Below are 16,979 nucleotides of genomic sequence, written 5' to 3'. Positions count from 1 at the left end.
ATTTGATATTAAGCAGCAAAATATAGTGATTTGAATATTTAGGAAAACATCAAACCAGATTATGTAAAAAAAAAAAAAAAAAAAAAAAAAAAAAAGAAAAAGATGAAATTAGAAAATATATATTTTCTGTTTATGAGTTTTGCCAATCAAAATTTTGTGGCAGAAATTGGGTGATTACCATGTAATTTTATTTTTGTTAAAATTCTTAAATTATTTGAATGTTTATTATAATTTCTAATTAGTGACTTGTTATCATCAAAATCCGCCCCAAAGAGTGTCCTTTCTTTTATTAGGTATCAGAATAGGTATTTCTATCTATATTAGCACTTATCAAGGCTAATAGGCAACTCGAGGATGAGAGTTCAAACGCGCACAGTAGTCAAATTTGGGAAAGAGGATGGAACAACTTTCTCTTCTGCCTCTCTCTCACCCTGTTTCTCTTCTCTCTATATTAGCACTTATCAAGTCCATTGAAAACAAATCGTTGGTCAAAGAAATATAATGAAAATTCTCAGAGTGAAAAAAAAAATGGGATTTTTACAAATCTGGTTTCCAAGTAATAGGAAACATGTACAGCTTCATTTTAACGACAAAATGTAAACTGTACTAATTGTAATGAGAATGTTGAAGGAAATTGGCAAAAAATTGTTAGTCAAATGTTGATCAAATATTATAAGTTTGTGTGATATGCATGAAACGTTTAGAATATGATCTGCTCTCATGCTGAAAGCAAGTAGAGAAACATTGTGAAAAAATGATGTAAAGCTAAGCTAAGCAAACGACCAGTGAATGGAAATGTTTATTATAATGTATCAAGATGAACATATTATCATGAAAAAGCAAATCGAAATAGTGATAGTTATTTGGTGCTTATACGAAACAGGTATCAAGTATTGTCACCAGTGATTTTATTGATGTTAACAGTGCATGTCACTAAAAAATAATGATGGTAGCGAAATTAAGTTTTGTTAATTCTACCCAATATAAAATATATACGCAAAACAAAGTAAACAAAGTTACGGGTTAGTTAATGATAAGTTTAGGTTCGAGAAATAAGCAAAGGAAAAGAAAAAAAAAAGTACATGTGTTTATATTGTGTAAAATGTTAGTCTGTAAATATTTCAAACTATCAACACTGGTATGTGTAAATCCTAGATACCTATTGTCATAAAGTACCACTTCTTGTTTGATATATCACTCTACATGTTCCCTGCAGCATCCCAGAGAGGTAAATGAGTGTCCACAAAATGAAATAAAACATAGTACTGGAAATAAAATAAAATAAGAATATGTCTGAAAAGAAATAAATGCTGTTTACTATATAAAAAGTTGTTTTCAAGTGTCAAATGGAATTGAATCTTATACAATGTTGGTGGATTATGAAATTGCATGAATGAAATAACATTGGAGAAATAAGAAAAAAGTTTATATATACAATATTTACAAATGTAAGATAAAAGGTGAAGAAGGGCCAAATCCGAGATCTATAAATCGTAAATTTTCAAAGTGAAAACAGTTATTTTTTTTTTTTTTTAGATCTGCTTTCCAAGTAATAGTAACCATGTACAGCTTCATTTTAAATGAAAACTGTACTAATGATAATGTTCATGGTGAAAGGAAATTGGAAAAAAATTAAAAATGTCAGAGGTAAAATGTTTGTGTGGTATGCATGAAACACGTGTAGAAAATGATCTCATGCTGAAAGTAAGAGAAACATAGCTAAAAAATTATGTAAACGCAATAGTAAAATCCTCATTTTTAGGAACATAGTGTGGGGTATGTTGTTTGTTTCAATTGAGAAAGGAAAGTTTAATTTTTAGAATTGGATGTTATAGATCACAAGTTTTATTACAATAAACATTGTGTTCTCTAATTATCAACCAAGTATATTTATTGATAAAAAAAGAAAAGTAATGGACATGTTTATTATAATTTATCAATATTAAATTGTTATCATGAAAAACCAATGGAAAGCGTGTTGGTTATTTCGTGTTCATAAGAAAAAACATCATGGGTTGTCACCAGTGATTTTATGTATGCTAACATTTCGCTGCAAATGTGGTAGCTAAATGTCTTTTTGGTTATTCTACACAAAATAAAATATATACACAAAACAAAGTAAAAGAAATGTCAGGGTTAGTTAATGATAAGCTTAGTACCAAGAAATAAGCACAGAATAAGGAAAAGAAAGATACATTTGTTGATATTGTGTCGATTGTTGAATTTGTTGGTTCATTTTGTTTTATGACATATCAACACTATATCATGCCCAATCTAGTGACATTTTTTTTTCCTAGAATATATTTGTTTATTTAATGTTGGTTTCTATTTAACTCATAATTGGGACCCTAACAGGTACTACTACTCCAGATCAGAGTGGACCTGGTAGCAATAGCAATTAAATGGTGGCTTCACACTTCACAAAGCTCCATGTTTGGATACAGTTTATGGTCATATCCAGGACCTGGTGAATTTGTAAATAATTGAAACGATCAACACTGGCGAGTTAGAATTCTACATACCTATTGTTATAAAGTACCAATTTATGTTTTACATATCACTCCACAACGTTGCTGCAGAATCCAGACAGTTGAAAGAGTCTCAAGAAACTGAAAAGCTATTTAGTACTCTTAAATAAAATAACATGCATAAAGAAATCCTAATATAAGACAATAGATGAAAAAGCAATAAAAATTTTGTGTGGAATCAAGTGAAAACAGTTTCTTTGTCAAAGAAATTGCATGAAGATTCTCAGAGACTTTTCCTTCCTCGTTCCCTTCCCTTTTGGTGGAAGGAAACTTTCACAGTGGCTCAGAAGGTGGGCTGAGCACACTTCCTACAAAGGTGGGATGGGTAAATTTCTTTTTCATTTGGTTGCCTGGAGGACAGGCTTAGGCCCCCCCCCCAAAAAAAAAGGTTGGAGCCAGGGAACTTCTCCTCCCAGAAGGGGGAGGGGGGCCCGGGAAGGCTTCTCTTCCCATATTTTTTGTTTTGTGTAAGGTTGATCTCTTTCCAAAGGGAGTAAGAGGATATCCCTCTCTTAGGAGGAGACCGAAGGCTCCCTGGGCCTCCCATCCTCCTTCTGAGAGAAGTTCCCCGGCTTCCACATTCATTGCTCAGCCCGCCGTCCAGGCAATCAGAGTCTGATTGTCTGCCGTATATAAAAAGGCGATTTTAGCTTGTCAGGCGGTATGCTCTGCGTAGACCATTTTTCTTCCACCTGTTGACCTTCCCTCCCTGTCATACAATACGCTTAAACAGGATATTTTAATTTATGCAGATTCCATATAGACTTTTAGTTTCCCAGGGTGTATACCCTCCGTTGACCATTTATGTTTAAGAGTTTTCCTTGCCCCTTCTCTGCCCCAGAATGGGAAGGGAGCTCTTTCCCACTGTATGGGGGGGGGCGGCTTTCTTTTATGGTTATGTGGGGAGCCTTACCTTTACCCCCCTTAAGGTGGTAGGTCTTTTTTGTAAAATTGTTAGTCAAATGTTGATCAAATATTATAAGTTTTTGTGATATGCATGAAACATGTGCAGAATATGATCTGCTCTCATGCTGAAAGCAAGTAGAGAAACATTGTGAAAAAATGATGTAAACCTAAGCTAAGCAAACGACCAGTCAATGGAAATGTTTATTATAATGTATCAACAATAACACATTATCATAGTTATTTGGTGCTTATACGAAACAGGTATCAGGGATTGTCACCATTGATGTTATTTATGTTAACAGTGCATGTCACTACAAATAATGATGGTAGCGAAATTAAGATTTGTTTATTCTACCTAATATAAAGTATATACACAAAACAAAGTAAACATCTGCTGAATTTGATATTAAGCAGCAAAATATTTCAAAACATAAAAATGTGAAACATAACATGAATACTCTCCATTGTCACTTGAAAACATTGGTCTTGGTAGGCAGTTTATTAGATGCTCAAATAGTGGTCTTGGTATGGTGTGCTTAATATTATTGTATGCAAAATTTAAAAACACAAAAGAGGGTACAATCAATATTGAAAAAGTAACATCTGTCACAGAAAATAGTAATTTATAAATATCAAAAGGAATATTATTCTGTACTTAAAATGTTAAACTTACTGTTAACAATAATTTAAAATGGTGATCAGGATGAGTCCAACAACTTAGTCCTTGAGCTTTCTTATTGGTCATAGTAAAAAGAAATTGTAGTCTTTCAAGTTTGTTGGTCGCATTGGGATTCTTGGAATGTATCAACAGATTCCTGCATATGAATCTTTGTTAATTTCACACAATACAAAATATATATACAAAACAAAGTAAAGCATAGTATAGGGTTAGTTGTGTCCTCTAATTATCAACCAACTATTGCTAAAAAGAGAAAAGCACTGGAAATGTTTCTTATAATGTATCAATATTGAATTGTTCTCATGAAACACAAATCGAAATAGTGATAGTTATTTGGCGCTTATAAGAAACAGGTATCAGGGATTTTGGTGTATCAGATGTTTTTACAGTGAACTTAACTTTCAAGAAACAAATTGGTATGCAATGACATAGGCTAAGAATCTTAGACAAAATATATTCAAATGAAAAAAAATGTTGAACACTTATAACTTTGTATGGACTCTCAAAAACATTTGTAAAAAATGTGTAAACAAATGTAAAAAAAAATGATCCGCTCTACTTGATGACATCAAGCATAGTAATATTTTAGTGAAGAAAATATGAAATTGATGTTCAGTGATTAGTTTGGATGAATGAGAAAATGTAATTGTTTGATGCATAAAAATAACTCATTTGCTGTATTTAATATTAAGCAGCAAAATATAGTGATTTGAATATTTAGGAAAACATCAAACCAGATTATGTAAAAAAAAAAAGATGAAATTAGAAAATATATATTTTATGCTTATGAGTTTTGCCAATTAAAATGTTGTGGCAGAAATTGGGTGATTACCAAGTAATTTTATTTTGGTAAAATTCTTAAATTATTTCAATGTTTATTATAATTTCTAATTAGTGACTTGTTATCATCAAAATCCGCCCCAAAGAGTGTCCTTTCTTTTATTAGGTATCAGAATAGGTATCCAGATTTCTACTTCTATACAAATGTGATATTGTAGTACAGTAAATGTCAAATTGTTTTTCAAGTATTAGTTTGTAACGTTTGTACTGACTTCATCAGATGTCATGTAAGGAACTGAATTCTATTTAAGACTTTATCTGAAGTGTTTTTATTTTGGTAGATCATGTGTGATTACACTGTAGTAATTGCGCTGATAGCATGTTAACTACAAATGACAAAAGATAAATCAATTTCTGATTCAGCTACACAATATAAACTAAAGGAAATCAAATTTGCAAAATAAAAGAAAAATGTAGTTATGGGTTAGTTTGGAGTTAGAATAAAAAGCCAACAAAACAGTTAGTTTATATTGTGTAGACTGTTTAATTAACTTTGTTCATTTCTGATAGTATTGAGAGTGGTCAATGAAAATCTTAATTTCTGACAAAATACTGTAATTTTCTTGGATACCCATTCGTAAAAAGTACCTTTTTTGTGAAAAAAAAAAACACTCCCCAGATCACCTTCACCACCTAAAACACAAAAACAAAAATATCTTTATTCTTCAAATATTGTGGTTGACTGGAGGACGGGCTGAGCACTCCCAAAAAGGTAGGAGCCGGGGAACTTCTCCTCCCAGAAAGGGGGCCCGGGAAGGCTTCCCTGTCCCCATATTTTTTTTTTTTTTGTGTAAGGTTGATCTCTTTCGGAATGGAGTAAGCAGAACCGACAGGGGGGGGGGTCAATCAACCATACAAAAGGATATCTATCTCTTAGTTGAAAGAGGGAAGGTCTCCCTGTCCTCCCATACCCCTTCTGAGAGAAGTTTCCCCAGCTCTCAGCTTTGGGGTGGGGGGGGGGGTAGGAGGGCTTAGCCCGCCCTCAAGGCAAATAGTCTGACTGTCTGCCTTATATAAAAAGGCGATTTTAGCTGGTCAGGTGGTATGACCTGCATTGACTATTTTTCCTCCACCTGTTGACCTTCCTTAATATTTATTTTTAATAATAAACACATTTTATTTTAATATTAATATTTATTTGTAATAATAAACACATTATATTATTTTAAATATTAATATTTATTTTTAATAATAAACACATATTATTTTAAATATTAATATTTATTTATAATAATAAACACATTTTATTCTACTTTAAATATTAATATTTATTTTTAATAATAAAAACAATTTTATTTGAATATTAATATGTATTTTTAATAATAAACTCATTTTTATTTTAATAATTATTTTTAATACTAACTCATTTTATTATTGTAAATGTTAATATTTATTTTTAATAATTATTGTTATTTAATAATAATATCTTCTATTTTTTTACTGTTTATGTCTAACTTTTATCGACTTTTTCTTTTGTAATAGCATATTCTTTAAATGAATAGAAAAATATAGAAAAATAATTTCCCAAATTTTAGACCCCGGTTATTTGGCTGATAGTCGATAAAAATGATTAAAAGAGAGATTCATGAACATTAACGTTGTCATATAAAAAGAAAATGCTAATAAGAAGTGTTTTTAATCAATGTAACATATTTATTCAACTCTGTCATATATTTGTTTGATGACAACTTTTTCGAATCTGTGTACAGTAAAAACGATATACTTACATAGGATTTTGAAAGCATTTAAACTGTCGAAGAGTTTTATTATAAATAAAAGAGTTTAGTTTGTTGAACTTAATGGACTTTTTTGTTGTATCTATTAACTGTTTATTCTTTTTATCAAACAAAAAGAGAATTTTTATATTGACATGTGATGGACTGTTTTTCTAACATCGAAATTTTAAAATTAGTTTTATTTAAAAAAAAAAAAAAACTCGCCATTAGTGGACGGTCAAAAGACAAATATATAACAAATAAATGTTAGGAAAGGCAAGATAAGTTACTTTTCTATCCAACTGGATATATTTTTTGTGTTTTTAATCACTGTAACATATTTATTCAGCTCGAAAAACATACAGTGTTTACCGATGTAATCGAAAAATGCCACCAGTTGTTTACATAGCCATTTGCCGGAAGTGACGGTTTTTTTTTATATAAGTTTTATTCAAACAGGCTTTAAGTTCAAATTAATGGACTTTTTTTTATACTTCCAAAATAAACTATTACAGTCGTTTAAAACATAATAGAAGTATTATTTTTTATTTTTTAAAAACAATGTTTACAAAATGTCTATGCGCGTTTCTTCCGGCCGGCTGCGAATAGCATAAATAAATAACTGTTGCCAGAATTTATCGCATTTTTATTTTTTAATAGCATTTTCTTAAAACGAATAGAAAAATAATTTCCCATGAAAAAAAAAAAAAGAAAATGCTATTAAATATAATAAAAATTACTGAGATAAAAATATAAAAAAATACGTACGTAACAACAAAAACACACCGAAGAAAGTGTGTGTGTGTGTGTGTGAGAGAGAGAGAGAGAGAGAGAGGGAGGGAGGGAAGAGGAAGCGGTGTATGTTGAATTTTGTTCCTTTTCGAAGCAGCACAAAAAGTAAGTGTTTCCATAGTAACCAAACCGTGACGTCACGTCACGTGACATGACTAAGCGTTTTTAAACGAATAGAAAAATAGAAAGAGGGTGATAGAGAAAGTGAGAGAGAGAGAGAGAGTAAGTGTGAGAGAGAGAGACGGTGTTGGTTTTACTCCCCCCCCCTTCCAGCTTAAGAGGTATGAGGTCACGTGGTAATATACAAAATGGCTAATTATTTTACATTACATAAATATTACGATATTTTTATAATCGTCTAATATTTTGAAAGGTGAATTTTTTTAATCCCGTACTTTTTTTCCTGACATTTTTCGTTAAAACTCTTGTATAAATAATATTTTTAACCAGGTAATAACGATGGAAACATTGGCATAAAGTAAAAAAAAAGATATAACTGAGCCGAAGAGAAAAATGCAAAAGTATCGGAGAAAGATTTTTTTATTAACAATTGTTCGCCATTAGTGGACGTTGACGTCACGTCACGTGACATGACTAAGCTTTTTTTTTTTTACGTATGAATTACATTGGATCATTCAAGAATTACGTAATAAAAAGCATTACAATGACAGTTTTTTTTGGGACCCCCTTGGAGATAACTGATACGTTTACCCCTTTCTCCTCGTCCGTTTGACGTGAAATTTCGATATTTGTCATCCGGGACACGGGGCTTCGATATGATACCAAATTTATCAAGTCTGGTTGTGTCTTTCAAAAGTTTTAGCGTTACATACAAACATACAAACTCACAGACATTTGGGATTTATATATATAGACTAGCAGGGCTACCCGGCGTTGCTCGGGACCGTATAAACAATGAAAAAAACAAAAGCAGATATTGAATATATGTTTTATTCTTAGGGGAGAGGAATCTTTCATCTCTATGTATTATTTGTTTTATCTACCCTAGGACTGGTATTGTTCATGTTTTATCCCTAGCGTAGGTAATTTACAGCATGTATATGAAATTGTTTTACCTTAGGGAGAAGAGAACAGGTAATATACAACATAATGTGTCTATATTACATCCCTGGCAACGCCTAGAAACCAGCTAGAACATGTATTTCAGTCAATCTTTATTACATCCTGGGCTATGCCGGGAAACCAGCTAATCTCTATTTAGTGACTTGACCACCAAAATACCTCCCTAAGTGTGTCCTTTCTTTTGAACTTATTAGATATAGGTATCTAGAAATGTGTGTGTAATTTTGTTGAATGCATTGTTCACTATGATTTTCTTATTGTTCTACACAATATCAACTGTAGCGAAATAAAACAGTAAACTTAGTGTAGTGTTAGAATAAAGAGCAAAGGAAAAAATTAGAATCATATTCTGTAATTGCAAATCTAAATTTGCTAGCGTGTACCAGTATTTGCCAGGTTGTGGAAATTTGGAATTTATAACATATGTAGTGGCCTTTTCCTAGATACCTATTTTTATAATTGTTTCAGTACATTGCTACAAAATGTGACATTTGTTGGCGTTTGTAAAAAAAATCATGAATGTGCTTATATTCCAAAAAAGAAAATATCAGTGCACAGTATTGAAAGTGTTTGAGATTCAAAAGTCTGTAACATTTCTACTAACTTCATAAGATGTCATGTGAGAAACTTAATTGAATATCAAGACATTATCTGAAGCGTTTTTATTTTGGTGTAACGTATGTGTTTACAGTGAACCTTAACTTTTAATAAACAGATTGGTATGCAATGACATAGGCTAGGAATCTTAGACAAAATATATATAAATTGGAAAAATGTGTGAACAAATGAAAAAAAAATGATCCGCTCTACTTGATGACATCAAGCACAGTAATATTTTAGTGAAGAAAATATGAAATTGATGTTCAGTGATTAGTTTGGATGAATGAGAAAATGTAATTGTTTGATGCGTAAAAATAACTCATTTGCTGTATTTAATATTAAGCAGCAAAATATAGTGATTTGAATATTTAGGAAAACATCAACCCAGATTATGTAAAAAAAAAGAGATGAAATTAGAAAATATATATTTTATGCTTATGAGTTTTGCCAATTAAAATTTTGTGGCAGAAATTGGGTGATTACCATGCAATTTTATTTTGGTAAAATTCTTAAATTATTTCAATGTTTATTATAATTTCTTATTAGTGACTTGTTATCATCAAAATCCGCCCCAAAGAGTGTCCTTTCTTTTATTAGGTATCAGAATAGGTATCCAGATTTCTACTTCTATACAAATGTGATATTGTAGTACAGTAAATGTCAAATTGTTTTTCAAGTATTAGTTTGTAACGTTTGTACTGACTTCATCAGATGTCATGTAAGGAACTGAATTCTATTTAAGACTTTATCTGAAGTGTTTTTATTTTGGTAGATCATGTGTGAGTACACTGTAGTAATTGCGCTGATAGCATGTTAACTACAAATGACAAAAGATAAATCAATTTCTGATTCAGCTACACAATATAAACTAAAGGAAATCAAATTTGCAAAATAAAAGAAAAATGTAGTTATGGGTTAGTTTGGAGTTAGAATAAAAAGCCAACAAAACAGTTAGTTTATATTGTGTAGACTGTTTAATTAACTTTGTTCATTTCTGATAGTATTGAGAGTGGTCAATGAAAACCTTAATTTCTGACAAAATACTGTAATTTTCTTGGATACCCATTCGTAAAAAGTACCTTTTTTGTGAAAAAAAAAAAAACACTCCCCAGATCACCTTCACCACCTAAAACACAAAAACAAAAATATCTTTATTCTTCAAATATTGTGGTTGACTGGAGGGCGGGCTGAGCACTCCCAAAAAGGTAGGAGCCAGGGAACTTCTCCTCCCAGAAAGGGGGCCCGGGAAGGCTTCCCTGTCCCCATATTTTTTTTTTTTTTTGTGTGTAAGGTTGATCTCTTTCCGAATGGAGTAAGCGGAACCGACAGGGGGGGGGGGTCAATCAACCATACAAAAGGATATCTATCTCTTAGTTGAAAGAGGGAAGGTCTCCCTGTCCTCCCATACCCCTTCTGAGAGAAGTTTCCCCAGCTCTCAGCTTTGGGGGGGGGTAGGAGGGCTTAGCCCGCCCTCAAGGCAAATAGTCTGACTGTCTGCCTTATATAAAAAGGCGATTTTAGCTGGTCAGGTGGTATGACCTGCATTGACTATTTTTCCTCCACCTGTTGACCTTCCTTAATATTTATTTTTATTAATAAACACATTTTATTTTAATATTAATATTTATTTGTAATAATAAACACATTATATTATTTTAAATATTAATATTTATTTTTAATAATAAACACATATTATTTTAAATATTAATATTTATTTATAATAATAAACACATTTTATTCTACTTTAAATATTAATATTTATTTTTAATAATAAAAACAATTTTATTTGAATATTAATATGTATTTTTAATAATAAACACATTTTTATTTTAATATTAATATTTATTTTTAATAATGAACACATTTTATTATTTTAAATATTATTATTTATTTTTAATAATAAACACATTTTATGTTATTTTTAATATTAATACTTATTGTTAATAATAAACACCTTTTATTATTGTAAATGTTAATATTAATTTTTAATAATAAACACATGTTATTTTATTTTAAATATTAATATTTACTTTTAATAATAAACACATGTTATTATTTTAAATATTAATATTTATTGTTAATAATAAGCATATTTTATAATTTTAAATAGTAATATTTATATTCATTAATAAACACATTTTATTTTATATTAAATATTAATATTTATTGTTATTAATGAACACATATTTTAAATATTAATAATTATTTGTAATACTAACTCATTTTATTATTGTAAATGTTAATATTTATTTTTAATAATTATTGTTATTTAATAATAATATCTTCTTTTTTTTTACTGTTTATGTCTAACTTTTATCGACTTTTTCTTTTTTAATAGCATATTCTTTAAATGAATAGAAAAATTATTTCCCAACTTTTAGACCCCGGTTATTTGGATGATAGTCGATAAAAGTGATTAAAAGAGAGATTCATGAACATTAACGTTGTCATATAAAAAGAAAATGCTAATAAGAAGTGTTTTTAATCAATGTAACATATTTATTCAACTCTGTCATATATTTGTTTGATGACAACTTTTTCGAATCTGTGTACAGTAAAAACGATATACTTACATAGGATTTTGAAAGCATTTAAACTGTCGAAGAGTTTTATTATAAATAAAAGAGTTTAGCTTGTTGAAATTAATGGACTTTTTTGTTGTATTTATTAACTGTTTTATTCTTTTTATCAAACAAAAATAGAATTTTTATAATGACATATTATGGACTGTTTTTCGAACATCGAAATTTTAAAATTAGTTTTATTTAAAAAAAAAAAAAAGACTCGCCATTAGTGGACGGTCAAAAGACAAATATATAACAAATAAATGTTATCAAAGGCAAGATAAGCTACTTTTCTATCCAACTGGATATATTTTTTGTGTTTTTATTCAATGTAACATATTTATTCAGCTCGAAAAACATACAGTGTTTAGCGATGTATTCGAAAAATGTACATGGGGGGGGTTCGTGAATTTAAAAAAAAAACGATAGTCTAAAATATTATTTTCGATTTATTGGAAAGAACATAAAATTTCACATTGACCCTGAAAATATCGTAAAAATAGAATCAATAGAAAAATTTTGATAGATTTTAAAATGTAAAAAATTGTAAAATATTGAGTTCGGAAAATTCATTACTTTTTTAAAAAAAAAATATTTGGGTTTGTATTATTGTACACGTAGATTCAAAAAAGTTGTCAAAAGACAAATATATAACAAATAAATGTTATCAAAGGCAAGATAAGCTACTTTTCTATCCAACTGGATATAATTTTTGTGTTTTTATTCAATGTAACATATTTATTCAGCTCGAAAAACATACAGTGTTTAGCGATGTATTCGAAAAATGTACATGGGGGGGGGTTCGTGAATTAAAAAAAAAACGGTAGTCTTAAATATTATTTTCGATTTATTGGAAAGGACATAAAATTTCACATTGACCCTGAAAATATCGTAAAAATTGAATTAATAGAAAAATTTTGATAGATTTTAAAATTTTAAAAATTGTAAAATATTGAGTTCGGAAAATTCATTACTGTTTAAAAAAAAAAATATTTGGGTTTGTATTATTGTACACGTAGATTCAAAAAAGTTGTCAAAAGACAAATATATAACAAATAAATGTTATCAAAGGCATCTGGATATATTTTTTGTGTTTTTATTCAATGTAACATGTTTATTCAGCTCGAAAAACATACAGTGTTTACCGATGTATTCGAAAAATGCCACCCGTTGTTTACAAAGGAAGTGACGGTTTCTTTTTAAAAACAATGTTTACAAAATGTCTAAGCCCGTTTATCTCGACAACTTCCGGTTTTGCCGCCGGCCGGCTGCGAATAGCATAAATAAATAACTGTTGCCAGAATTTAACGAATTTTTATTTTTTAATAGCATTTTCTTAAAACGAATAGAAAAATAATTTCCCATGAAAAAAAAAAAAGAAAATGCTATTTAATATAATAAAAATTACTGAGATAAAAATATAAAAAATACGTACGTAACATCAGAAACACACCGACTTGTTTTAAAGAGAAAGTGTGTGTGAGAGAGAGAGAGAGAGAGAGAGAGAGGGAAGAGAAAGCGGTGTATAGTGAATTTTGTTCCTTTTCGAAGCAGCACAAAAATTAAGTGTTTCCATAGTAACCAAACCGGTGCATAGTGAAGTTGGGAATTAGATTCGCCACTAGTGGACGTTGACGTCACGTCACGTGACATGACTAAGCGTTTTTAAACGAATAGAAAAATAGAAAGAGGGTGATAGAGAAAGTGACCGTATAAACAATGAAAAAACAAAAGCAGATATTGAATATATGTTTTATTCTTAGGGGAGAGGAATCTTTCATCTCTATGTGATTATTTGTTTTATCTACCCTAGGACTGGTATTGTTCATGTTTTATCCCTAGCGTAGGTAATTTACAGCATGTATATGAAATTGTTTTACCTTAGGGAGAAGAGAACAGGTAATATACAACATAATGTGTCTATATTACATCCCTGGCAACGCCTAGAAACCAGCTAGAACATGTATTTCAGTCAATCTTTATTACATCCTGGGCTATGCCGGGAAACCAGCTAATCTCTATTTAGTGACTTGACCACCAAAATACCTCCCTAAGTGTGTCCTTTCTTTTGAACTTATTAGATATAGGTATCTAGAAATGTGTGTGTAATTTTGTTGAATGCATTGTTCACTATGATTTTCTTATTGTTCTACACAATATCAACTGTAGCGAAATAAAACAGTAAACTTAGTGTAGTGTTAGAATAAAGAGCAAAGGAAAAAATTAGAATCATATTCTGTAATTGCAAATCTTAATTTGCTAGCGTGTACCAGTATTTGCCAGGTTGTGGAAATTTGGAATTTATAACATATGTAGTAGCCTTTTCCTAGATACCTATTTTTATAATTGTTTCAGTACATTGCTACAAAATGTGACATTTGTTGGCGCTTGTAAAAAAAATCATGAATGTGCTTATATTCCAAAAAAGAAAATATCAGTGCACAGTATTGAAAGTGTTTGAGATTCAAAAGTCTGTAACATTTCTACTAACTTCATAAGATGTCATGTGAGAAACTTAATTGAATATCAAGACATTATCTGAAGCGTTTTTATTTTGGTGTAACGTATGTGTTTACAGTGAACCTTAACTTTTAATAAACAGATAGGTATGCAATGACATAGGCTAGGAATCTTAGACAAAATATATATAAATTGGAAAAATGTGTGAACAAATGAAAAAAAAATGATCCGCTCTACTTGATGACATCAAGCACAGTAATATTTTAGTGAAGAAAATATGAAATTGATGTTCAGTGATTAGTTTGGATGAATGAGAAAATGTAATTGTTTGATGCATAAAAAATAACTCATTTGCTGTATTTGATATTAAGCAGCAAAATAATAGTGATTTGAATATTTAGGAAAACATCAAATCAGATTATGTAAAAAAAAAAGATGAAATTAGAAAATATATATTTTCTGTTTATGAGTTTTGCCAATTAAAATTTTGTGGCAGAAATTGGGTGATTACCATGCAATTTTATTTTGGTAAAATTCTTAAATTATTTCAATGTTTATTATAATTTCTTATTAGTGACTTGTTATCATCAAAATCCGCCCCAAAGAGTGTCCTTTCTTTTATTAGGTATCAGAATAGGTATCCAGATTTCTACTTCTATACAAATATGATATTGTAGTACAGTAAATGTCAAATTGTTTTTCAAGTATTAGTTTGTAACGTTTGTACTGACTTCATCAGATGTCATGTAAGAAACTGAATTCTATGTAAGAAGACTTTATCTGAAGTGTTTTTATTTTGGTATATCATGTGTGATTACACTGTAGTAATTGCGCTGAAAGCATGTTAACTACAAATGACAAAAGTTAAATCAATTTCTGATTCAGCTACACAATATAAACTAAAGGAAATCAAATTTGCAAAATAAAAGCAATATGTAGTTATGGGTTAGTTTGGAGTTAGAATAAAAAGCCAACAAAACAGTTAGTTTGTATTGTGTAGATTGGTCATTTCTGATAGCATTGAGAGTCGTCAATGAAAATCTTAATTTCTGACAAAATACTGAATGTATCTTGGATACCCATTCGTAAAAAGTACCTTTTTTGGAAAAAAAAAAAAAACAAAAAAAAACACTCCCCGGATCACCTTCACCACCTTAAAAAAAATAACTTTATTCTTCAAAAAATGTGCACATTGTTAGTGTAAAAAACAGATTCGCACCACTTGATGAAATCAAGCATAGTAATATTTTATTAAAGAAAATATGAAATTGATTTTCAATAATTAGTTTTAATGAATATCAGAAAATGTAATTGTTTGATGCATAAGAAAGAACTCATCTGCTGAATTTGATATTAAGCAGCAAAATATTTCAAAACATAAAAATGTGAAACATAACATGAATACTCTCCATTGTCACTTGAAAACATTGACCTTGGTAGGAAGTTTATTAGATACTGAAATTGTGGTCTTGGTATGGTGTGCTTAATATTATTGTATGCAAAATTTAAAAACACAAAAAAGGGTACAATCAATATTGAAAAAGTAACATCTGTCACAGAAAATAGTAATTTATAAATGTCAAAAGATCTATAAATCGTAAATTTTCAAAGTGAAAACAGATATTTTTTTTTTTTTAGATCTGCTTTCCAAGTAATAGTAACCATGTACAGCTTCATTTTAAATGAAAACTGTACTAATGATAATGTTCATGGTGAAAGGAAATTGGAAAAAAATTAAAAATGTCAGAGGTAAAATGTTTGTGTGGTATGCATGAAACACGTGTAGAAAATGATCTCATGCTGAAAGTAAGAGAAACATAGCTAAAAAATTATGTAAACGCAATAGTAAAATCCTCATTTTTAGGAACATAGTGTGGGGTATGTTGTTTGTTTCAATTGAGAAAGGAAAGTTTAATTTTTAGAATTGGATGTTATAGATCACAAGTTTTATTACAATAAACATTGTGTTCTCTAATTATCAACCAAGTATATTTATTGATAAAAAAAGAAAAGTAATGGACATGTTTATTATAATTTATCAATATTAAATTGTTATCATGAAAAACCAATGGAAAGCGTGTTGGTTATTTCGTGTTCATAAGAAACAACATCATGGGTTGTCACCAGTGATTTTATGTATGCTAACATTTCGCTGCAAATGTAGCTAAATGTCTTTTTGGTTATTCTACACAAAATAAAATATATACACAAAACAAAGTAAAAGAAATGTCAGGGTTAGTTAATGATAAGCTTATTACCAAGAAATAAGCACAGAATAAGGAAAAGAAAGATACATTTGTTGATATTGTGTCGATTGGTGAATTTGTTGGTTCATTTTGTTTTATGACATATCAACACTATATCAGGTTATTTCATGCCCAATCTAGTGACATTTTTTTTTTCCTAGAATATATTTGTTTATTTAATGTTGGTTTCTATTTAACTCATAATTGGGACCCTAACAGGTACTACTACTCCAGATCAGAGTGGACCTGGTAGCAATAGCAATTAAATGGTGGCTTCACACTTCACAAAGCCCCATGTTTGGATACAGTTTATGGTCATATCCAGGACCTGGTGAATTTGTAAATAATTGAAACGATCAACACTGGCGAGTTAGAATTCTACATACCTATTGTTATAAAGTACCAATTTATGTTTTACATATCACTCCACAACGTTGCTGCAGAATCCAGACAGTTGTAAGAGTCTCAAGAAACTGAAAAGCTATTTAGTACTCTTAAATAAAATAACATGCATAAAGAAATCCTAATATAAGACAATAGATGAAAAAGCAATAAAAATTTTGTGT

The 16,979-nt window shown here is 29.7% G+C and overlaps 2 protein-coding genes across 2 annotated transcripts in view; one reads left to right on the top strand and one right to left on the bottom strand.

Moving 5' to 3' along the window:
- The window catches only part of LOC145246710 (uncharacterized), a 54,052-nt gene extending 46,479 nt beyond the window's left edge, over nucleotides 1-7,573 (bottom strand). The window contains exon 1 of the mRNA XM_080108444.1: nucleotides 7,437-7,573. The gene's annotated coding sequence lies outside the window, so the exon portion shown is untranslated. The remainder of the gene's footprint in view (nucleotides 1-7,436) is intronic.
- The window catches only part of LOC145246709 (tetratricopeptide repeat protein 21B-like), a 1,013,541-nt gene that overhangs the window by 62,249 nt on the left and 934,313 nt on the right, over nucleotides 1-16,979 (top strand). The gene's annotated exons all lie outside the window — the stretch shown is intronic.

This window comes from Euprymna scolopes, chromosome 24 (assembly GCF_053919585.1).
Source record: "Euprymna scolopes isolate OS-2025 chromosome 24, ASM5391958v1, whole genome shotgun sequence".
In the NCBI taxonomy this organism is placed as follows: Eukaryota; Metazoa; Mollusca; class Cephalopoda; order Sepiida; family Sepiolidae; genus Euprymna; species Euprymna scolopes.
Note: the sequence above shows the minus strand (reverse complement) of the source record. Positions and strands in the feature narration are given on the sequence as shown.